This window comes from Capricornis sumatraensis, chromosome 16 (genome assembly GCF_032405125.1).
Source record: "Capricornis sumatraensis isolate serow.1 chromosome 16, serow.2, whole genome shotgun sequence".
Classification (NCBI taxonomy): domain Eukaryota; kingdom Metazoa; phylum Chordata; class Mammalia; order Artiodactyla; family Bovidae; genus Capricornis; species Capricornis sumatraensis.
In genome coordinates this window covers 68074948-68100516 of record NC_091084.1, presented here as the reverse complement: position 1 = coordinate 68100516, position 25569 = coordinate 68074948, and positions in this window count along the sequence as shown.

Here is a 25569-nt window from a genome sequence, read left to right as displayed (position 1 = left end):
GCTTTCCCATTTAAAGAATTTTTCCTGGAGATAAATAAGCCACAACACCACACCATGTGCCTCATATGCCCCAAATGTCTATGTAATAACCCACATAACTACTTTGACTAAGGTAGTGAACACCTGTATTTCTTGGTTCCCCAGAATCCTACTCAACTTAACTCCTTTGGTAACAAGCAAATTCTTTGCAGGGAGGATTGTTTTATTGAAGAACGCTATGAGAATCTTCCATATTTCAATGTATGTATTTCTGTAACTTTTTTACAAAGCAAATGTATTACTTTGTGAGAACAAAAGCATTGTTGCTCATACTCAAGTAATGTAGAGTCTTTTTAAAAGAAATTGCCATTGACTCCTCTGCAACTTTGACCTATGTTAATTACAGTATTGTATAAACGTATACAAGCATAAAATAAAGCTAGGCATTAATTCATTAGGCTAAATAAATTGAATGTAAGACTAAAAATGGGATACAATTTTATTTTAAATGGTGAAAAGTTCCTACTGTTGGGTTTAGCAGCATGTGACAAACAGCATGCTGTGCCACCCAGAGTGCCCTTCAAGGAAGGACATGCTGACCAGCTGTGAGGACACAGGCTCCAGCTGGCACCTTCTTCAAGGTGAGCCTCAGCTCCAGCCTGCGGGCCCAAAGTCGAGCCTTTCCTGGAGCAGCCTGCACCTGGCAACCGTGCAAGGTGGGGGTGTTAAGGCCCTCATTTTCAGCTTGATGGGGGGCAGCTCTGACAAGCCATGCTCATCCCAGAGCCCCCTGCCAGGTTGGCTGCAGTACTGTTGGTCTGCATCAGAGTTCACCTCCTTCGTTCTACCCAGCCCTGGCCTCTCCACCTTTCTTCTACAGATACTGATCTCAAATAAACATCTTGCACTCCAACTTCTCTGCTTCCAGAGCATTTTATCTACAACCTAGTAAAAACCAAAAGCCTATGCTTCTATATTTTTAGTTTGATAACACAAATAACAGAAGTGGACATTTAATGAACAGCACAAAATAGTACTAATAGCCTCAAGCCTGTTTTGCTCATCTTCAACTGGGGCCATGAGTGAGGCAATGTGTGCCTAAGGATACAATTCTTTTCCTTTTTTTTTTTTTTTTTCATTACTTAACAAGCTATACAGCTATACCTAGTAATTAAAAGCTCCAGCAATTCATATTCCCATTAAGCAGAACAGAAAATCTTTAATGAAATATACAAAAGAAGATTCCAGGCAACTGAAAACTCTGCAAAGCATAAACAACTGCTCTGTGACAATACTGCACTAAACAGCTAGTTATTTCAATGAGGCATTGTACCAGCTACCAGTTATTTCATAAAACATTGCACACAACATGGAAGATAATTCCAAAACACACCTCACAGGATAATTATTTAAGGTTGCTCAAAAAATGTTTACTCCAAATTGGCAATTATTTCTTTAACAATGATGATACACTCAGAAGGAGTTTGCAAAACCTGGCATAAATAAATAGACTGAAAGAAACCATGCATGTACCAGAGTCTAAGGTTCAAAGGCTTTTAAGAGGGTAAACACAAATAAAAAAATAAAAAAAAAAACAAGTTTGTTTGTTTTGCTAAATAAGCCATTTCTCTTGTATTTATTCATCTATTCAATTCACTTATTCATCAAATAATACGTATGTGTCAGCTACTTTGTATCTTGAGCTGCTGGGAGGCAAATAAAGAATCCTGTGATAAAGGAGGAGCTTATAACCTGTTAGAGCCTGATGAGACTGACAGGGGCTGCAAGGAAAGTATTGCAGAGTTGTCCCTGTTCCTCTCCCCTCCCTGCTTCCCATCTCTCCACCTACTCTGAACTGTTCTTTTCTTCAACTCTCCAAAGCCATTCCGAGCAGAGGCTATTTCCCCCTGCTGTCTCCTCGTTATACACCTGCACTGTCCAGTAGGGTAGCCCTTACTACATGTGACTATAGAGGACTTAAAATGTGGTTACTCTAAACTGAAATGTGTGAAATAAGAGGTTGATTTCAAAGACTTTGTACAATAGAAATGTAAAATGCACCATGAATATTTTAAGATAGTTACATGATTAAATAATATTTTGGAAATATTGGGTTCTATAAAATGCACTATTAAAATTAGTTTTATCTGTTTCTTTTTAATGTGGCTACTAGAAAAATTAAAATGACTTACATGGCTCACACTATTTTTATAGGACAGCTCTAGCCTAGAAAAGCCTAACTGGATCATACTTTCTTGGCATTCTGGTGTCAGATCATTGTCTTTGCCTCAAAGAGTTCTTTTTCTGACCATCATTCTCAAGAAGACACACCCACCCAGTCATTCTCACATTACCCTCATTTAATGTTTATTATAGTAAAAAGTATATAAGTAACATGAAATCTTTCCAATAAAGTTTTGAGCACATACTACCATGCTGTTAGTATACAAAGATTATTGTATAGTAAGTTGCCAGAACTTTTTATTGTGCATGACTGAAACTTTATATCCAGTCAACAATTCCCCATTTCTCCCTATGCCCCAATTTTGGCAACCAACATTTAACTCTCTGCTTCTGTAAGTATGACTAACTTAGTTGCCTCATGTAAGCGGAATCATGTAGTATTTGTCTTTCTGTTACTGGCTTATTTCACTCAGTGTAATATTCTCAAGGTTCATCCATGTTGCAACATATGCCAGAATATCCCTCTCTTTCAGCTGAATAATATTCCATTGTGTGTATGTATCACATTTTCTTATCCATTGATTAGTCAGTAGAATTTAGGTTATTTCCACCTGTTGACAATTGTGAATAACACTGCAATAAACAGCCACTATGGAAACACTGTGGACCATCTCCCCAAAAACTAAAATTAGAACTACCACATGATCCTAGTCAAAGCTATGGTTTTTCCAGTAGTCATGTATGGATGTCAGAGTTGAACTATAAAAAAAGCTGAGTGCCAAAGAATCAATGCTTTTGAACTGTGGTGTTGGAGAAGACTTGAGAGTCCCTTGGACTGCAAGGACATCCAATCAGTCCATTCTAAAGGAAATCACTCCTGAATATTCATTGGAAGGACTGATGCTAAAGCTGAAACTCCCATACTTTGGCCACCTGATGCAAAGAACTGACTCATTAGAAAAGACCCTGACACTGGGAATGACTGAAGGCAGGAGGAGAAGGGGATGCCAGAAGATGAGATGGTGGGATGGCATCACCAACTTGATGGACATGAATTTGAGCAAGCTCCAGGAGTTGGTGATAGAGAGAGAAGCCTGATGTGATGCAGTCTGGGGTCACAAAGTCATACACGACTGAGCAACTGAACTGAACCACATGATCCAGCAATCCCACTTCTAGGGATTTATACAAGAGCATTGAAATCCACATCTTGAAAAGATATTTGCACTCCTGTGCAGTTAGTTTTCTTTTTAGCACTTGTTACTATCTGAAATTGCTCTATTGACTTTAGTTTTTAATTATCTCTATCGGAATATAAGCTTCATGAAAGCAAAGAACTAATACATCTTCTTTACCATTTAATCTGCAGCTATAATGCAGTGTTTGCCACTTAGTAAGGGTTCAGTAAATAATTATTGAGCAAATGAATGAAGGGGCAATGCACACCTACGTAAAGGGGCAGCCAAGTCTGCCTGAGAAGACAGGGGAAGGAGCACTCGAGACTGTGTGTACTTGGCTAGGTTCCCTAGAAAGAGCAGATTCAGTCCCTCCTTCTCTCTAACCAACCATCCTTTTGTCTATATTTCAACCACTGATCCATTTACTCTAAAGACATTTCTTTAGAATGTCTACATTTTAGGCACTGTGCTAGTTGCAGAGAATACAGTAGTGGATACAATTAAACAGGGTCCTACTATTGGGAAGGAAGTTACCTTTCTAGGAAGGTACCTACCTTGACCTACCAAGTTAGAAGGAAGACCAGCTTCCTTGAAGAGTTATCTAATTACATAAACAATCACTTCATTATCCTTTGGATGAGTGCTAGAGAGGGCACTGTGTCTAGGGAATCAGAAGAGGTTTACTTAGGTGTGCAATATTTTTGTAAGACTTGAAAGGTAGAAATGAGTTAGCCTGAGCAGTGCCCTGGAAAGACAAGGCAGAAAAGGAAGTTCAGAGAAATCCAGGTAATTCAGTTCGTCTGGGGCATAAAGTATGTAGGTGAGACGAATGGCCAGTAGAAATTTAGGTAATTTTATAGAAAGTATATTTAGCAGCTAAACATATATGTATTAATGTAGAATGAATAATTCAGCAATAGTTTTAAATTTTGAAGGCAATGATACATAATACCTTAAATGGAATTTAATCAATTTTTAAGTCTGATTAAATAAAGTAGTATTTATTTTTAGAAAATTTGAAAACTGTCTAAGAGGAACTTAAAATTATCCCTGATATTACTTTTTAAAGATAAGTATCATTAATATTTTGGTTTACCCTACCTTGATTTTTTTCTATATATATATATACATATTTTTTTAAAGCACTGGGTAAAGTATAACAATTCTTATATTCTTATAGGTACCCTTAAAGAGTAGTAGAACCAAAACTCTAGAAGTAACTAAATCTCATTTTTCTTAAAACATAAACAAATTTTAGAATCTATTTTTAAGTATAAAACTTGTCCTTAAAATTTAGAAAGTAAAATCAGTAGTTTTCACTACATTCCCACAAAACCAGTAGTGTAACAGGAAGCCTTTAATTTAAAACTAAGGGAAGATGCTGTTCCACCTCTCACATATATGGCCAGACACGTATTAGAACATTATCATCTTACTATAAATAATTAAACATAAGCTGCCAATGTCTCTAGTAAAATACGTGAACCTGATATATTTATGGGATGCAGTACCTAAGCTGATTATCCTGTGCTTATTCCCTTACCTAATCAAGACTGGTTTGTAATTCAAAACAAATCCCACAATCTTTAGAGCAAAGGAAAATTAATGAGCATGAATAGTCTATAACTCTCACTTTAAAAAAAAATTAAACCAGGCCAATCAAACCACTCTCAATCAAATCATAAATCCCTAAAAACTGAACACTTGGGAACCAACATAATAAGACTCTCAATAATTTTCTATGTTTTTTTTCTATATTTTATTTCACCCAGATGTGTCAAGATATAGTTTGTGACCCCAAACTTTCTTTCATATTTCATTTCATTTCATATTGACTATAGCAGTTCTCATTCTGGGCATTGTACTAGATCAATAGACCCCGTTTTTCACCCAGCCTGTATTCACACACTTTGCCATATAACTTTGCAATGCTCTCCTACCTTGAGGGAGATGTTCCGCCTAAGCCCTTGACTAGTTCAGCCGTGTCAACAAGCTGAACAATGTGAATGAAACAGGGGCTTGGAAAAATACTTGCTTGTTTTAGTTTGTTCTGTTGCTTCTCTGTGATTGCCATTAACACATGCTTGAGCAGGTCTGCTCCAGTCGTGATTAGCTCCAGTCACCCCAGCCAAGACTATCCTAGATCAGCCAACAGCCAGCTGATGCCAGGTGGGCAAATAAGCCCAGCCTAGAATCAAAGAATGGCCAAGCCAATGCCAGACTCAATTGCCAAGCTCCAGACTAGCGAGCAAAAGGGATGGTTTCTGGTGATCATGCAAAACACACCGTTATTGAGACAATAGATGACTGACCCAGCAGCCACTCTCTAAAATACAGATCTCTTCATTAGTAGCATGATTTTCACTTCCAAAAAGAAGCCAGAGTGTATTGGAAAAAACAAAAAGTATCTATGAATTTTCCTTCTTTCTAATTAAATTGTATACAAAGAAACACTCAGTTGTGCATTATAATTTATTTATTGTAAAACCTTTCTAATGCTTACTATCTATACTGTTTGGCCATTTTCAAATCTCCATGATGAGTGTATAAGGAGAAAAGAAGAGTTTATTATCCCTATCAGAATGATAAAGTCACTTTTAACAAGTGCTACTCTCCCAAGTTGATTTTCTTTAACATTAACAACAAAATTCTGGTCATCAATTTGAAGTCAGTTCAGTTCAGTCACTCAGTCATATCCAACTCTTTGAGACCCCATTAATCGCAGCACACCAGGCCTCCCTGTCCATCACCATCTCCCGGAGTTCACTCAGACTCACGTTCATAGAGTCCGTGATGCCATCCAGCCATCTCATCCTCTGTTGTCCCCTTCTCCTCATGCCCCAAATCCCTCCCAGCATCAGAGTCTTTTCCAGTGAGTCAGCTCTTCACATGAGGTGGCCAAAGTACTGGAGTTTCAGCTTTAGCATCATTCCTTCCAAAGAAATCCTAGGGCTGATCTCCTTCAGAATGGACTGGTTGGATCTCCTTGCAGTCCAAGGGACTCTCAAGAGTCTTCTCCAACACCACAGTTCAAAAGCATCAATTCTTCAGTGCTCAGCCTTCTTCACAGTCCAACTCTCACATCCATACATGACCAATGGAAAAACCATAGCCCTGACTAGACAGACCTTAGTCGGCAAAGTAATGTCTCTGCTTTTGAATATACTATCTAGGTTGGTCATAACTTTTCTTCCAAGGAGTAAGCGTCTTTTAATTTCATGGCTGCAGTCACCATCTGCAGTGATTTTGGAGCCCCAAAAAATAAAGTCTGACACTGTTTCCGCTGTTTCCCCATCTATTTCCCATGAAGTGATGGGACCGGATGCCATGATCTTCGTTTTCTGAATGTTGAGCTTTAAGCCAACTTTTTCACCCTCTGAAGTCAGGATTGTCCAAATCCTTGCAAGGAACACACATCTAGAATAACTCTTCAAACAACATTCAAATAAAGACATTATCAAAAAGCACTACACCATTAAAATCAGTGGTAATGGTAAAGAACCTAAGTAGAATCAGCATTACAATGGCTCTAACAAGATGAAGTTTATCAGGAATACATAGTGAAAGTCACTCAGTTGTGTCTGACTCTTTGTGACCCCATGGACTATATAGTCCATGGAATTCTCCAGGCCAGAAGACTGGAGTGGGTAGCCTTTCCCTTCTCCTGTGAATCTTCCCGACCCAGGGATTGAACCCAGGCCTCCCACACTGCAGGTGGATTCTTTACCAGCTAAGCCACAGGGAAGCCTAAGAATACTGGAGTGGATAGCCTATCCCTTCTCCAGCAGATCTTCCCCACCCAGGAATTGAACCAGGGTCTCCTGCATTGCAGGTGGGTTCTTTACCAACTGAGCTATCAGGGAAGCCTCTATTAGGAATAAATGTCTTATATATTTTGTGCTTGGGGCTAATTAACTGTTTGTACTTGACAGTATCTGGGGGCTCAGCGGTAAATTATCCACCTGCCAATGCAGGAGACACAGAGACAGACCCAGATCTTCCCTGGGTCAGGAAGATCCCTGAGACTGAAATGGTAACCCACTCTAGTATTCTTGCCTGGGGAATCCCATGGAAGGAAGAGCCTGCTGGGCTACAGTCCGTGGGATCACAAAGAGTCAGATATGACTTAGCAACTAAACAACAACACTTAAAAGTATGGTATGGGAGTAACTAATGACTAAAAACTTGTAGTTAATAACAGAAAGGCATTGAGAGAGTAAACACATTAAATGGAATCAAGAGCCCAGAAATAGGCCCATGCATATGCAATCAATTGATTTATGACAAAGGAGCCAAGAATATACAATGAGGTGAGAATAGTGTCTTCACTTAATGAGGTTGGAAAACCTGAACAGCCACATGCAAAAGAATGAACGTGGACCCTTCTAACACTATAGAGGAAAATCAATTCAAGTTACATTATGAACTGAAATGTAAGACCTCAAACCACAGAACTCCTAAAAGAAAATATAGGGAGTAAGTTCCTTCTCCTTGCTCTTGGTAATGATTTGTTGAATTTCACACCAAATGCAAAGGCAACAAAAGAAAAAACAAGTAGAGCTATATTAGACTAGAAAAAGTTTCTTTACAGCACAAGAAACCATCAACAAAACAGTTTTGGTTGGAATGGCAATGGAAAAAAGAAAACAGAAAGGAAGAAAATATTTGCCAAACATTTATCTAAAGGGATTAATATCCAAAATATATAGAAAGAAGGCACACAATAATAAAAATCAAACAATCCAATTTAAAAAATGAGTAAAGGGACTGAATAGACATTTTCCAAAGACATATAGATGGTCAATAGATGCATTGAAAGGTGCTCAATGTCACTAATCATCAGGAAATTGCAAATCAAAATCATGATATCACCTCACATCTGTTAGAATGGCTATTATCAAAAATACAAGAGATTAATGTTGATGAGGATGTGGACAGAAGGGAACACTTCTGAACTGTTAGTGGGAATGCAAATTGCTGCAGTCACTATGGAAAATAGTACAGAGGGTCTTTCAAAAAATCAGACATAGAGCTACCATATAATCCAGCATCTTCACTGGGGGGCATTCATCCGAAGGAAACAAAATCTTTCTGAAAAAGATATCTGCACTTCCATGTTTTTTTGCAGCATTATTCACAATAGTCAAGATACAGAAACAACCTGTGCCCCTGACAAATGAACGGATAAATAAAAATGTGTTACATATATACTGATTTTATGTGTGTCTCACACAAATGATATATCACACATACACATATATATATGCATACATACATATATATATAATGAGTTTGAGCAAGCTTCAGGAGATGGTAAAGGACAGGAGAGCCTGGTGTGTTGCAGTCCATGGGGTTGCAAAGAATCAGACATGACTGAGCGACTGAACAACCACAACAAAATATAATGAAATATTATTCAACACAAAAATGAAGGAAACCCTGCTGTTTGCAACAACATGGATGGGCCTTGAGGGTATTATCATATGCTAAGTGGAATAAGTCAGACAGAGACTGACAAACACTGTACCATCTGACTTCGGGGATGAACCTTAAAAAAAAAAAAAAAAACTCATAGGTTACAGAGAATTGATCGGTCTTTACCAGAGGCAGGGTTAGGAAGTATATGAAACCGGTGAATCTGGTCAAAAAGTACAAACTTACAGTTACAAGGTAAATCCTAAGAATGTAACATACAGTGCGGTGACTGTAGCTAACAATACTGTATTATATATTTAAATGTCAATAAGAGAGTAGATCTGAAAAGTTCTCAGCGCAAGAAAAAATAGAACTATGCGTAGTGATGGATGTTAACTAGACTTCAGTCATTTCTCAGTACGTACATATATCAAATTGCCATGTTGTACACCTGAAACTAATACAATGTTACATGTCAATTATATCTCAATTTTAAAAATACATATTAAAAAACACTTAAAAACATCTAAATAGATAAAGACTAAATGCCATCTTTTCTCAATGTGTGTAACATAGAACGGACACTCATATTAGCTGAATAAATTCTTATTCAGACTCCGGTTCATTTCACTCACATTGTAAGTCTCAGTAAGCAAAGCCATGAATCAGAAAGTAGTCCCATGACAATCTGGTGACTAGAAGAAACTAAATGTAAAGATGGAAATCAAGACTTAAAACAGATGATGTCACAAAAATATTCTTTTGGCTGATTATACTTTCCAACACATGTTCAAAAAATATTTATTTCAGATGAGAATAATGTGCATCCTTTTTTCATCATTGAATATTCTGTATCATAGCCCATGGTACAGCATTTGTATTCAACAAATATTTCTTAATAAATGTTTTGTTTTGTGTATCTCTGTTAATTTCTAACATGGAATATCACTGAATTCATGATAATGATTTAACTTGAAAACTATACATTGAAATATTTTACTAGCCACATTCTTTGTATACTTCTTATTCCGCTATGCAAAAATACACATTTGTTCCTCTAATGGCACTTAAGAAATCTATTAAATAATTAAATTGTCTGAGAAGGAACCGTGACTATATTCTGGGACTATGTCCACATCCAGGATTGAATTACCAAGCCAACCATTTAAAAATGTAGAATTCATGGAGGTAGTGAGACTTCCAAACAAAGAGGAAAATAATTTTGGATAAACTTACCTTTTATAAAATTTCCGACTATATGGCTAATGTATACCTTTAGAGAAGGGCTTCTCTGGTGGCTCAGCTGGTAAAGAATCCACCTGCAATGTGGGAGACCTGGGTTCGATCCCTGAGTTGGGAAGATCCCCTGGAGAAGGGAACAGCTACCCACTCCAGTAGTCTTCCCTGGCAAATTCCCTGGGCTGTATAGTCAATGGGGTCACAAAGAGCTGGACACACTGAGGGACTTTCGCTTCACTTCATACCTTTAGTGAAACAGTTTGCCATCACTGTGAGAGAAAGTAGTAATACAGTGACCAAGTTATTTTTAAGTAAATGCATGACCTTACTTCGTGCCCAGAAAAATAACACAATCCTAACTTTTGAAGGAAAAATTATGACAAAATGTGGTTTAATACATCCTATACATATTTTTATATATTTTATACACACACACACACACACACACACACACACACACACACGCACACACATACATACATAGAGAGAGAAAGGGAGGCAGGGAGGGAGAGGGAAAGAGCCATGTCCTACACCTAGAGGTATGTTGCTGCTGCTGCTGTTAAGTCGCTTCAGTCGTGTCTGACTCTGTGCAACCCCACAGATGACAACCCACCAGGCTCCTCCGTCCTTGGGATTCTCCAGGCAAGAACACTGGAGTGGGTTGCCATTTCCTTCTCCAATGCATGAAAGTGAAAAGTGAAAGTGAAGTCGCTTAGTCGTGTCCGACCCTCAGCGACCCCATGGACTGCAGCCTGGTAGGCTCCTCCCTCCATGGGATTTTCCAGGCAAGAGTACTGGAGTAGGGCACCATCGCAAGCTAATATAAGGACAAAAATGAAAATTACTTTATGAAGCAAGTTAGTGGTTGACTTTATGTTTCTAAGACTCACTACAGGGTCCATTTAAGTAAGAGGTAATCCCAGGTCACTTAAATAAGACACATTCACTCATCTGCTTCAGAGTCAGTCTTTCCAGAATTACTCTTCCATCACCAGAGGTGAGCATATGTAAAATAGAACAATAAGTGAAAAATAGCAATTTCTCTAGGTTCTTGGACTTCATTATTATTAGTTCCCTGAGAACAGATCCTGAGTCTCATTCTTTTAATATTCTTTAACATGCTCAACACACAGTAGGACCTTAAAAACTACCTGTCAGAATCAGGGAGCTATACGTCTGTGTGAGTTGCCTTGTAGCTATGCTGTGAAATAAGGCTTTAAATTCCGTCAGTGTGCTGTTCTTTTTTTTTTTTTTTAACTACCTGCAATTCAGCAGAGACATCCTTTGCCTCAGGAAGAATGAGGATTGTGAGAGGGGGGAAAAGAAGAGAGAGAGAAGTGTCACTATTCAGTATCTGACTTCCAAAATAGTCACTTGAAGCCAGTTTCAAAGACAATACTCTTGAAAGCCAAAGCGTTTAAGTGAGAACTGAAATGTTAAAGAGGTCAAAAAAAAAAAAAAAAGGCTGAAAAGGGATTTTGCATCCAAAAGGAAAGCCCTAAAGAAGCAAGGCATAAAATATATTCACAAAAAAACACATCAGAAGAAACAGAAATGAAAAGCTAAGGGACCTCACCCAAGTGGGAAAATTAAGACAGCTCTATCCAGGTGGCTAGAGAAGGGGAGGGCCCTGGAAGGACAGGCAGGAGGGCCAGAGTGGGAATGATGGAAAAGGGAAGTCAGCATTTCCTGCTGATCATCTGCCTAAGCCTTGTGACAACGAAGGCAACACCCACAGGCCACTCCTGATCATTGCAGTGTGTGCCCACTTAGCCTGGGTTAGTTCTCCCTACAATATGAATGCTCCCTCTCTTGGCCCAAGGGTAAGAGCATCTCATTAACAGCTGCCTGAACAGGGCACAGCAACTGCCCACCAGAAGTGGTGGTCAACTACCATTGGCTTGAAACCTCAGGAGTCCCCGGGGTGAAATTCGAAACTGGCTCCATACACAGAAGGCAATGAGAGAAGAAAGAGGCAGATTTCTTTGGGGTGGAAGGTAGCAGATTCAATTAGGAGGGGAATTACAAAGGGGGCTTGCCTTAGGCAGCCGTAAGAAAAGCGGATCTCTGCCCTGGTCTGAAAGAATCTTATAAGTTTGTATGGCAGCCACAGTGGGGTTCAGTCATGTACACAGTCCAGATGGTCTCAGCAACACATTGCCTTTCTCAAGGCTGCATCCTTGAAATGGCTTCTCTAGGTTGGGGATGAAGGGCAGAATGTACATTCCAAGGAGAGAGAAGGGGATAAGGAGCCTTCCCTCGCCTGGCTCTAGCTCTCCGGTCAGCAGGAAGTCACACTCTCTCCATGACCTTTTCCAACTATGATGCAAAATTCTGCTCACCCTGCAAAAGACCCTCTATTTACAACGCCATATTCCATGGTCCAAGCTATCCTAAACCAGTAAAACAGACATAGGAATCCTGAACTCTCAGGTAGCAGTGTGAACAACAAAGCATCCAGCACCTGTACTTGGCTGGGACTGATCAGAGCCAATTTGAGAATCTTCCTCACTTCAAACCGGGACAGGATGAAGCCACCCGGCACCATAGTGTTATCTGAATATGGACATTGTCAAGTCTAGAAACCTGTCATTTCTGATGATCTACAACTATCACATTTTATATAAAACTGTAACATAAGAGCAGTAAAAATATTTTTTCATCGCTTTTTAATGTAAGTAAGAAATTTAAACAGTACCATGGACAAAGAGGGGAGAGTTTCTAAATGATAAAAAGGTCTCATTAGTTAAGAGAATTTAAGTCAGAATTGCCAAGATCATCTTATGCACCAACTTTACAAATTAAGAAATGAAAGCCTGGAGAGTTTAATCAATTTGTCTAACATCCAGTGGAAAAAAGCAAGACAGACCCAAGAATCCATACCACCTTGCCAGTCGTTACCTGGATTTCAAAAATTCTGCTTTGCTTCTTGGCATCTTTCTTAATTCTCAGCTATGTAAACAGTTCAACTGTACTTTTTTCTTTTTAACCTTTTGGCCCCATTGCACAGCACATGGAATCTTAGTTTGCCAATCAGAGATTGAATCTGCATTCCCTGCATTGAAAATGTAACCACCGGTCTGTCAGAGAAGTCCCCTCAACTGCACTCTTTGCATACTGTGTTAAGGTTGATTTGCTACATAAGGATGAAACCTAGTACCAAATTCTTTTGAGTTTAACAGGTGAGACTTCACTTCTGCAGAACAATATCTGTTGCTTTCTGGGCTGACATTTCCTTTGGTTTCCCATAGGTAACCTCCCTTTAACTTCAATTCCCATTTGCTTTTTATTATGGTTCCATATGAGGTCACTCCATTACCCCATCTGTCTCTAATTAACCTGTAGGCTATTTCCCTGGAAATTATTCAGAATGATTTAACAACTTTAATTTCCAATAGTGGCATACTAGGATTGAACTGATATATCTTGAAGATAATCAACTTGCCTCATGACATATAAATATGCCTATGCCATTTTATAATTTATAAAGTGACTTTGTGTGCGTTATTTCTTTGTAAGTTTGTATGTATATTTATTACTTTATTTTTTTAATATAGCATATAGAGGTCAGAAGATAAGCCTGCTGAATATGAAGTTGGAGAACGAGGCATGAAATCCAGGTCTCTCTGATTCAAAATTCCACGTACTTTCTACTAGGTCATACCTTCTTCAGAAAAATTTCCAGGTTTGGCCTGTCTCTGGAGAATGAAAATGTACAGAAGCTGAATAAGTTCATGTGTAAGCTTCTAATCTGGGACCGTGAGCAACCCCAGTCATAGTGCTTACCCTGCTAAATTGGATTAGGAACAAGACGGACAGCCACACCTGGTGGCCAACATTAAACCATCTCTGTCAGTAACAGAAACCAAGAGCAACAGGCAAGTGGCTTGGAAAACACCTAGGTCAGATAGGAAAGGGATGAACGGACATCATATGTCAGGAGGCAAGGACTGGAGAGAAAGCTTCAAGGCAGGTCATTCCCTGCAATGAAAGTCTGTAAGGAGAATTGAAGCAGGACCACTGCATACCTAGGGCTTCCCAGGTTGTGCTAGTCCTAAAGAATCCACCTGCTGAGCAGGAGACACAAGACATACTGGTTATATCCCTGGGTTGGGAAGCTGCCCTGGAGTAGGAAGGGGAGACTGATGGGCTGAAGTCCGTGGAGCCTCAAGAAGTCAGATATGACTGAGCGCCTGTGGACCACACCTTGGGGATGGCCCTTAGCAAGACTTGGCCCTAATGGGCTCATAACCTCCTACTTGCCTCCTCCTTTGGCTCAGAGTGGACCTGAATGTAAAATAGATCTTGCTCCTTAAGACAGGAAATGATCCTGAGAAAGTGAAGGAACTGCATTTGTTTTCCTCATCAGAGACCTCATAGAGACTGAGCAGGAATGCCTATGTGGAGGGAAGGCTCTCCTGTGTTGTACACACCCTCCCTGACACATGGCAATCTGTGAATTTCCTCACTGCATGACTGTCTCACACAGGGCCAAATCCAGAAAACTGATCCAGAAAAAAAATCAGAAGGCACTTTTTCTCTCCTCCCATCCCACCATCTCTCTCTGCTGCTTTCCAAACTGTGACTCTATTTGTGTTAGTACTCAGAGAGCACAATCAGAAAGTTTAAATCTGCTTCACAATAGGTGTATTCTAATTAAATGGCGCTTTCCACCATTAGAAGTGGATGGGTTTGAGTTTCCCGTTGAAACAGCCTGAAAAAGAAACTACACATTTTCTAACGCTGTGTGATACACACTTCTCATTCTGGACTTCATGTTTTTCTTAGACCATAAGATCAAAGTGGCATTATTATACTCTGTCCATGTATCATGTATATAAACAAATCAAAAAGAGAAAATGTTTTCTTTTCCCTCAAGGAATTTTAAGGAAATTTGTAGTTAAATCTGAGATCCATTTTCCTCCCAGTCTTTGAATTAGTGGCTGGGCTCCCCCAACTGGAGCTTTACTGTACTGCGAGCCATCCTTAACGGCTGTTATGATTTAAAGAAATACGTATAAACTGAATTTTCTTTCTAATCCTCATAAACAAAAGGCCCTCATTAGGGAATTTCAGGCTCTATATTTTCCCACTCTTATTCTTTGATTTACTGTATCCTTTAACAAACATTTTGGGGTCTTATGCCAAACTCAGTAAGAGTAGCCATGGAAATTTTTGCAATTTGGAACAGGTAATTATGAACATGGAGAAGGAAATGGCAACACACTCCAGTATTCTTGCCTGGAAAATCCCATGGACAGAGGAGCCTGCTAGGCTACAGTCCATGAGGTCACAAAGAGTCAGACACGACTGAGCGACTTCACTCACTCAATTATGAACAAGATCTTGAGAAATCAAAGAGAGTCCCAAGTAAGGACTCTGAGGACTTCACCCTGAGAACAATAGCTGAGCTCACTACATGGGCAATGACAAACTAATTACCACATTGAAACTAATTACAAATGTGTAGTCTGAGCAAGAAAAAGCTAAGAGGTTATCTATAACTGTCTTCACACATCAAAGCCATGTCTCACAAAGAGAGGGCTTAGACATATCTTGCATTACTCTACAGCGGTTTCTCAATTTTGACACTATTGAAATTATCCTATGCATTATAAGATGTTAAGCATCATCCTTTACCTCTACTCATTAGATGCCAGTGGCATCCAGTTGAGAAATTCCAAATGTCTTTGGATTTTGCCATATATTCCCAGGCAGATATACGATCCACACTCAAAACCATTGCTACGGCAGAGGGGGTATTCAGTTAGCAGAACTCCAAACACTCTTTTACCAAAGTGACTCCATTCTTGCACATTCTCATATCAGATGGGAGATGCTACAGAGAACTCACACTCAGGTCAATTTCAGGGAGAAAAAGTTCCAAATCCAGTGTTTGAGCAGAAATGAAACTGTGAGGCTCATGTTGCAACATGCCCCCCTTCGCTACAGGAATTTGACAGGAGCATGATAACATCAGTAGGAGAATCTGTAAAAAGATTCTAGGCAACAAGTAGGTAGGGAGGTGTCACTTCTAAGGTTTCCATAATTATGATTTCTTGTCATGATTACATACGGTTTTGTAAACCAGGCACAGAAATGGTGGCTACACAGAATATCATTAACTAATTAACTACAAATTTGATCAGCTGTTCCCTTTAAGAATCTGAAGACATTTATGGCCATAATTTAAATTGTACCATTTATTTTTGTACCGATCATCCAAAAAGCCTAATCCTTTTTAGAATCTATGATTAAAACCCATCTGCCTCCTTTTCATGTTATCCAAAATAGTGAACATTACTTTATACATTTTTTTGACTGCCTCGGAATTTGGAAGAAATTTCAGAAAGAACAAAACTGTGCTCACTGACCACTCAAGGGTGATTGTTTCTGGACAATGTATATGTCTTTGGAGTGTGTTTTAATATCTTATTTCATGCTAATAATACATGTTGTCAGAATATTAAATATGTTCATACACCTTCCAATGGAAAAATATCTTTGCCCAATCCACAATACCCTGCTTTTACCCAGACAATAACTCTATTTTTTTTAAACTCCCCTAATCTAAAATGTATTTTCAAGAGGTGAGATGCTTCTCAACGTTTCCCCAGAGCAGAAATGTCAGAGAAATACAAAAATATAGGGTTGACTCTAGGCTATGTGTTATTTTGAATCATTAGCACAGTCTAAAGGGTTTTTCCGAATCACCTAGAAATGCTATTTTAAACTGGTAATTAGAAGATTATCTGCATGCTAGTATTTTTAAATTAATTTTAAGCCCCAAAGGGCTTGTGAATGGTTGAGTAGCCTTATTACTGAGTTTTGTTTAAAATGCTCCAGTTATTTGATATTTTTTTTTAATTAAAAAACAGTGGAAAAGCTCCACTGATCAGACCTGTATTAGTTCCCCAGATTGTATCTAAGCCTTGAAGGTTGCTTGCTTAAGCTGGCTTTCCTCAAGTCAAAAATGGCCCTTTCTAGAAACTATAAATGAAGTCTATATGCATCCTTTGAAGTATAACCACTGATTCTCATCCTAGAACCACAAGATATGAGTCACTACCAAAAATGTTAACCCCATTCGTTTATTAAACATGGGGCTATTCATTTCCAAGATACTTATTACATTGAGAATGCTTACATTAAACTCAATGCCTTACAAAATTGATTTTGCATATTAAAAACACTGGGATTGAAATTAAAGTCACGGCACCTTGAAATTGAACCCTTTTCTATCATCAATGAATTGTGTGAATCTGAGCAAGCCAAGCTTTCCTCCTAGGATTCAGTCTTTTCACCTTAATAGTATTAGATAGTTCTTATTTTTAAATAAAGTTATAGAATTCCATATTCTATAGGCAAACTAGGAAACAGAACATCTTGTGCTTTTTAAAAGTTAAGTACCACAGTTTTATCGCCATTCTGAAGATATTTGCTATGGTCTACTCATTCACTTAACACAGGGGAGCTCCCACTGACTCAAGGGAAAGAAACATTTGAAATTTAAAAAATAAAATCTTCCACTGTGTTCTAACTTAGCTTACTGTTTTTGGTTTAGGTTGATGGGTTATAGTTTTAGACAAAAATTTTGCTGTTGTCTGTGCTCAGTTGTGTCCAACTCTTTATGACCCCTAGGACTATAACCCACCAGGGTCCTCTGTCCATGGAATTTTCCAGGCAAGAATACTGGAGCAGGTTGCCATTTCCTACTCCAGGCTATCTTCCTGACCCAGGGGTTGAACCTGATCTCTATGACTCCTGCGTTATTCGGCAGATTCTTTACCATGAGCGCTATACTTACTGAATGCTTTCTACTCGGGTTGGGCTTTATAGCTGGACTCTCTTCAGTGGATTCAGGCCAACCTCGTCAGGTCAAGCAAAACACCTGGCCCTTATTCCCAAAGACTTCCTGAGAAAGAGTTGTGGATTATACAAATTAATTTGTCTCTTACCCACAAGGAACTGAAAGAGTAGCATTAACATACACACACTACTATGTATAACATAGACAGCTAGTGGAAAGCTGCTAAAAAACACAGGGAGTTCAGCTTGGTGCTCTGTGATGGCCTAGAGGAGTGGGATGAGAGGGTGGAGGGAGGCCCAAGATGGAGGGGATATATGTATATTTATAGTTGATTCACATTGTAGTATAGAAAAAGCTAACAACACTGTAAAGCAATTATCCTCCAATTTAAAAATTCCTATGATAAAAAATATTTTACCCACTAATACAGTAAAAACCAATTGTCTTATACAGAATAATCTATGCACTTAGCATATTTAACATTTCAGATATACTTGTCGAGAAGAATTCATACACTCCTGCTTCTGTATCCTTAGGAAAATGTTGTTGAATACCTAAGATTAAAAACAAACTCATCCACAGATAAAAGTAAATTAAAGTTTTACTGAAATGAAGTGACACCAATTTCAACAAAATAGATACTGTAGCTGCTATATAACTGCTCCAGCTCCATAAAATGCCCACTAGCTTTCGTATCCTTACTTTAAAACTCAGCTACACTTCTTCATAGGCACAGGGAGAAAAACCTTCTGACTTGGCAAGACTTGACTTAAAAACAAAGATAGGACTTGAGTAGGGAAGATGCTTTAAGTGTCCTGACTCACCCTGTCACTCATTTCATAGCAACACTCCTCCCACCAAAACCAAAGTTTAAGGTCAGCTTCGGGGCTTGAGAGGGCAAGATATGATAAGTAATATTGAGTATGTACTGCAAGTATATGTCTAAGTGACTTTTCATGTACTAAATCATTTACAACCACTATGAAGATTAATTTTATATGTCAGCTTTATGGGCTGAGGGATTCCCAGATGGCTGGTAACACACTATTTCTAGGTGTGTTTGTGAAAGTGTTTCCAGAAGATATTAGCACTTGAATCACAGACAATAAAAAAGATCTCTTTCACCAATGTGGGCATCATCCAATCAAAATAGAGCAGAAAGATGGAGACAGAGCAAATTTCCCTCTGCTCCAGCTGAGACATGGATTTTTCTCCTGCTCTTAGACACTGGCATCCTGGTTCTTGGGCTTTTGAACTCAGACCAGGACTTATACCATCAGTTACCCTATTTTTAGGCCTTTGGACTTGAACTGAACTATATCACTGGTTTTCTTGATGCTCCAGCTTGCAAACAGTAGATCTCAGATTATGGGAACATCTTAGCCTTCATTACCATGTGAGTCAATTCCTATAATAAATCTCCTTTTGTGAGCGTGTGCACTTGTGTATGTGCATATACCCTATTTCTTGTCTCTGGAGAGCTCTAATACAATAATCTTATAAAGTAAAATCGATTATTATCACCAGTCTTTGAATGAAGAAACACAGGCACATATAGGTTCAATATTGTGCCTTTGTTACGCAGTGTCACAAAAAAGCAGAGGTTCAAGTTTAGGCAACCTAACACCTTAGTCCTCATTCCTAATAACTAACTATAATAACAAAACAATAACTAATATTACTATTAACTATTATTGCATATCTTTTAAATGGCATTCCTTTTCTCACTTTCTCCTTGTGAACTAAGGGTTAGTATTCCCATTATAAGATTCTAAAAGATTAAATAGCCTGATGTCACATAGCTAGTAAATGAGAGAGCATACATCTAAGTCTCTGCTTTTAAGCTACTGTCTGCCCTGTCTGGTGAGGATATGAGATGTGCCATACTCTGTGGTTTTAAGAAAATCCAAGGATACTGAATAAAGCTCCCATGGCTAAGAGCTAATCAAACACCAGAATATGAACAGACTCAGCATATACTAACACAGAAGAAAGAAAGGCTAAAGCAGAGATGCAAATTAAGCACCTTTACAGTCGAGACAAATTCACTACTATACTCAGACACAAGGACGACCCATTCCCACCCAAGTCTCCCTCCACATGCCAATAAGACCTGACCACCAAAGCCCGTGTCCTCTCTTTTAGACCATGTTTCAGTTATCCAGGACTTCAGAAATCTGTGCACAAATGGTCTTGAGCCCTGGATCCAACCTCCCCAAGACCAGCCATGCCAATGATGTGCACACTCAAAGATGTTTGGCTGGGGCAATAGTTTAAGGGGTGCAAAAGGAATTTGGGTATGCAAGCTGGGGTAGCTGCCTTTGTGTAGAAAGGAGCTAAAGGTGGTAAAAAGATAACAAGCAATGGGCCAGGACCCGGGCGCTTACACCATCAACATAGGATTTTGATAAATCTAAGAATTTTAAACTTGAACCCAGGCTTCCAGGATAAAGTTATATTTGTAAAGAGAAAAGGATAGAGCATATTTTATGTAAACATATGTGAGTCTGATTTATAACTTTTAAAGACCTATGTCCTTCAGATCTCCATCTGCATTCCTGCCCTGAATCCAAAAATTCCAAGTACAGGCTTGGGTCAGCTGATTTCTTTCTTATTCTTTCCCCTCCCCTCAGAGGTGAATATGCTGCAACGAGCTCACTTTAGAATTACACTGGCTTCTGCTGTTTAGTCACTAAGTTGTATCCTACTCTTGTGATGCCACGGACTGTAGCCCGCCAGGTTCTCTGTCCATGGGATTTCCCAGGGAAGAATACTGGAGTGGGTCACCATTTCCTTTGCCAAGGGATCTTCCTGACCCAGGGATCAAACCCACGCCTCTTGCATTGGCAGGAGGATTCTTTACTACTTAGCCACCTGGGAAGCCCTCTTTCAGGTGGCAGTGGTTAACAAACTTGGTTTGTGGCTCCACTGGTCTTTCCAGAGAGACTCATTAAATCTCAGCTACAGATGACTTTCTGTAAGCCTCACTTGTCAGTCTTTGCTGAGGACAAGGAAAAAAAATCACCTGGTGTTGTGTAGGAATTGCTATTTACATAACACTTTGCTGTTCACTTCATTGGAAACAGCTGTTTCATCGATTTATTTCAATGTTCATTAGCTTGACACGCAAGATTATGGTGTGTTGTCTACATGATGCCAGAACAACTAGATGATTTAATCAAATTCAGTCCAACAAGCAGACGATTTATTTTGAAAGAGAAATTAGTCCATTTGTTTGCTTGCTTTTTTAATTGCTTGTTTTTTTAGCCATCAGTTCTAAACCAATAGGAAATTCACTCATCCCCACCCCCATCCTCTCCACTCCAGAAGAGATATCCACTCTGAGCAGAAGTTTGTTTGGAGGAGGCTAGGCTAGACAACATATAAGATGCTCTAGCTTTGTCATAGTTCTCCTTACAAGGAGCAAGTGTCTTTTAATTTCATGGCTGTAGTCACTGCAAGGAGATCCAACCAGTCCAACCTAAGGAAATAAATCCTGAATATTCATTGGAGGGACTGATGCTGAAGCTGAAACTCCAATACTTTAGCCACCTGATGCAAATAACTGACTCATTTGAAAAGACTCTGATGCTGGGAAAGATTGAAGGCAGGAGGAGAAGGGGACGACAGAGGATGAGATGGTTGGATGGCATCACCAACTCAAGGACATGAGCTTGAGCAAACTCCAGGAGTTGGTGATGGACAGGGAGGCCTGGTGTGCTGCAGTCCATGGGGTAGCAAAGAGTCGGACATGACTGAGTGACTTAACTGAACTGTCACTTTAGTCTAGCCTAGCCATAAAAGACCCTGATTCTGGGAAAGATTGAGGGCAGGAGGATAAGCGAGTGACAGAGGATGAGATGGTTGGATGGCATCACTGACTTGATGGACGTGAGTTTGAGCAAGCTCTGGGAGACAGGGAAGGACAGGGAAGCCTGGTGTGCTGCTGTCCTTGGGGTCACAGAGATTCAGAATCAACTTAGCAACTGAACAACAACATGGCTAGACCTACAAAGTCATGGTGACCTCAGTCACCTCTCATTCTGACATGTCTGAGTTCACAAAATCCAAAATACCTCCATACTGCCTTCTTATAGGCTTCCAGCATTCTTCACTAGTGAAGAATAGGGAGCAGTTAAATAAAAGTGACTTTATGGTCATCTGAACCATCATTTGGTGCCCCAAGATCAATATATTAACCCATTTGCTGCTTGAAAAGATGGGGCCAGACGTCCTGTAGCAGGAGATAAACAGACTTGAAACTCAGAATCCAGCTGCTTAACACAGTGTGAGATTCCAATCACTGACAACCACACCACAGCCTATTTATAAATTGAACATCTAATTGAAACCCATGTGAGAATATACCTGATTCATTGTGGGTGGCTGCCAGAAGCAATACAGAGCAATGGGAAATCATTAAAGAGGTACACTCAGTAGCCTTAGCAAAAGTGCCTGCTGATTTGGGAAGGGCACTTTGGAGAGGTGACGTTCTTCCATTTAAAGATAGAAACTCCTCTGGCCACAGAAAGCAAGTTACTTTCCAGTCTTACCTATAAGTCACTTGGGTCATGGTATAAATTTGGAAGGCCAGATGCAAGCAGTGAATTTTACTTATCATTTACCCTTCCCAAACTGCATGATCTCCCAGGACCACTTTGTTAGAACACAGTAGATCACAGCTTGCAGTAGGTAGGGCTGCAGCCTAAGCTAAACGATTTTGTTAGGCACATGCTGACTTAGCCCAGATTGTTTCCTTTGGGTCCTGGATCCTACACGGAATGAAATCATCCTCCGTCATAATTACCAGAAGCATCAGAAGCAGCTGTTGCCTCCTTCCCACTGCTAACACTGGGCAGCAGACAGCCTGAGGGTCCCATCGTCTGACAAGACATGCTCGCTTGATGGCAGTGTGCGTGCCTGTGCATTCCATGGCCTGAGCCAGCAGCTGTCACCTGCCCACTTGATGCTGAATATGGTGTGGAAACTTCTCTCCACATTAACAGAGTGAAGACAGGACTACTACACCCACTAAATACAAAGGAGTCACAAACACCAAGTTTCACTGAGACACACAAACTAGGGAACACTACTGTCAGTATTAGCCATCAGTTACTTATTGCCACTGTGTGCTAGGCACCAAGCTAAGCTTCATATACATGTTTTCACTTCATCCACTACAACATCTTTGAGATTAAAAAGTTATACCATCAACCATCAGAGCACAAAGGAAAGTAAAACAGACCCTCATCTCGACAAAGAGTCTACAAAAATAAGGAGAGGAAAGACATGAAGCAATTGATCCAGAAGCCATAGACTGAGGGGGGATAATTTGAGGCACTCAATCAACGTTTGTCATCACATAATTTGGACTGAGATCACCGACCCCATGGACTGTAGCCTGCCAGGCTCCTCTGTCCATGGGATTCTCCAGGCAAGAATACTGGAATGGGAAGCCATTCTATTCTTCAGGGGATCTTCCTGACTCAGGGACCAAACACAGGTCTCCTGCACTGCAGGTAGGTTCTTTACCATCTGAGCCACCAGGGAAGCCCAACACTGCATGGTGAGCTCTGCACAAGATGCTGGGGACACAACAGAAGAGAGTGACATGGGTTTTATCACTTGAGAAATATCAGGGGAGTGATTTTTTAAACTGTTTTGAGAAAGTAATGCTCAAAATTCTCCAAGCCAGGCTTCAGCAGTATGTGAACCAAGAACGTCCAGGTGTACAAGCTGGATTTAGAAAAGGCAGAGGAACCAGAGATCAAATCGCCAACATCCATTGGATCATAGAAAAAGCAAGAGAGTTCCAGGAAAGCATTTACTTCTGCTTCATTGACTACCCCCAAAGCCTTTGACTGTATGGATCACAACAAACTGTGGAAAAATTTTAAAGACATGGGAATACCAGTCCAACTGATCTGCCTCCTGAGAAATCTAGTGTACGCAGGTCAAGAAGCAACAGTTAGAACTGGACATGGAACAACGAGCTGGTTCCAAATTGGGAAAGGAGTATAAGGCTGCATATTGTCACCCTGCCTATTTAATTTATATGCGGTGCACATCATGCAAAATGCCAGGCTGGATGAAGCACAAGCTGGACTCAAGATTCCCAGGAGAAATATCAACAACCTCAGATATGCAGATAAAACCATCCTTATGGGAGAAAGTGAAGAGGGACTAAAGAGCCTCTTGATGAAAGTGAAAGAAGAGAGTGAAAAACTGGCTTAAAACTCAACATTCAAAAAATTTAAGATCATGGCATCCAGTCCCATCACTTCATAGCAAATAGATGGGAAAACAATGGAAACAGTGACAGACTTTATTTTCTTGGGCTCCAAAATCACCACAGATGGTGACTAGAGCCATGAAATTAAAATATCCTTGCTCCTTGGAGAAAAACTATGACCAACCTAGACAGCATATTAAAAAGCAGAGACATTACTTTGCCCAAAAAGGACCATATAGTCAAAGCTATGGTTTTTCCACTAGTCATGTACAGATGTAAGAGTTGGACCATAAAGAAAGCTGAGGGTTGAAGAATTGATGTTTTTTAACTGTGGTATTGGAGAAGACTCTTGAGAGTCCTTTGGACTGCAAGGAGATCAAGCCAGTCAATCCTAAATGAAATCAGTCCTGAATATTCATTGGAAGGACTGATGCTGAAGCTGAAGCTCCAATACATTGGCCACCTGATGTGAAGAACTGACTCATTTGAAAAGACCCTCATGCTGGGAAATATTGAAGGCAGGAGGAGAAGGGGATGACAGAGGATGAGATGGTTAGATGGCATCACCAACTCGACGGACATGAGTTTGAGCAAGCTCCGGGAGCTGGTGATGAATGGGGAAGCCTGGCGTGCTGCAGTCCATGGGGTCGCAGAGAGTTGGACATGACTGAGCGACTGGACTGAACTGTTTGGCATAAAATGAGAGGAGAATAAAGGGACTAGCAGGCATTGCAGCAACCCCAGGAAAGAATTCAGTCCAAGGATGACACTTGCCCTGAACAGGTAAGGAGAGAGGGTTGATAAGAAAAAGGCAGGAAAACTGAGGTTTATAAAGAGGTTCTTCCACAGACCCACATTAGAAGAGAATCAAGAGCTAGCTCTTCCATGATCTGTGCCCCCTGGGGACTTCCTTGGTGGTCCAGGGGTTAAGACTCCACACTTCTAAGGCAGAGGTGTGTAGGTTCAATCCAGGATCAGGGAACTAAGGTTTCACATGCTGTGGAGTGAGGTCAAAATAATGAATTAACTTAGAAACTAAGAAATTAATGTTTTTTAAAAAAGATTCATGCCTCCATGATTGCTGCAGGACACTAAACACCAGCTGCTCTGAATGGTCTTAATGCTCTGGAGGGCAAATGACAACTTGAGAATCTGATCAACTATGCACATAAAGACACATGTATACACACACACACAACTTTAACTTTTCTGAAATCTATCCATGTTCTAAGATCTCCAAGACTAGAGAACTGAGCTGGGGCAGACACATCCTCAAAGGGGTTGAAAGTCCAAGTCCAAGAAGGTGTGAGACACATGAAGGCAGCCCCAGCCCAAGGATCTTAGTATTGGTGGGTATCATTATATACAGTAGATAGCACAGAGACTATTATTAGCCAGCATCCTTCATGAATAAATGAGAAATTCAGAAATGACCTACTGATCAAAGAGGAGAGAAGTTTTGGAACAGCCTAAAAGGGGGTCAGTGTAAGGAGTTGTCAGAAAACAGTTATTAGTTAAGGACACTCTGAACA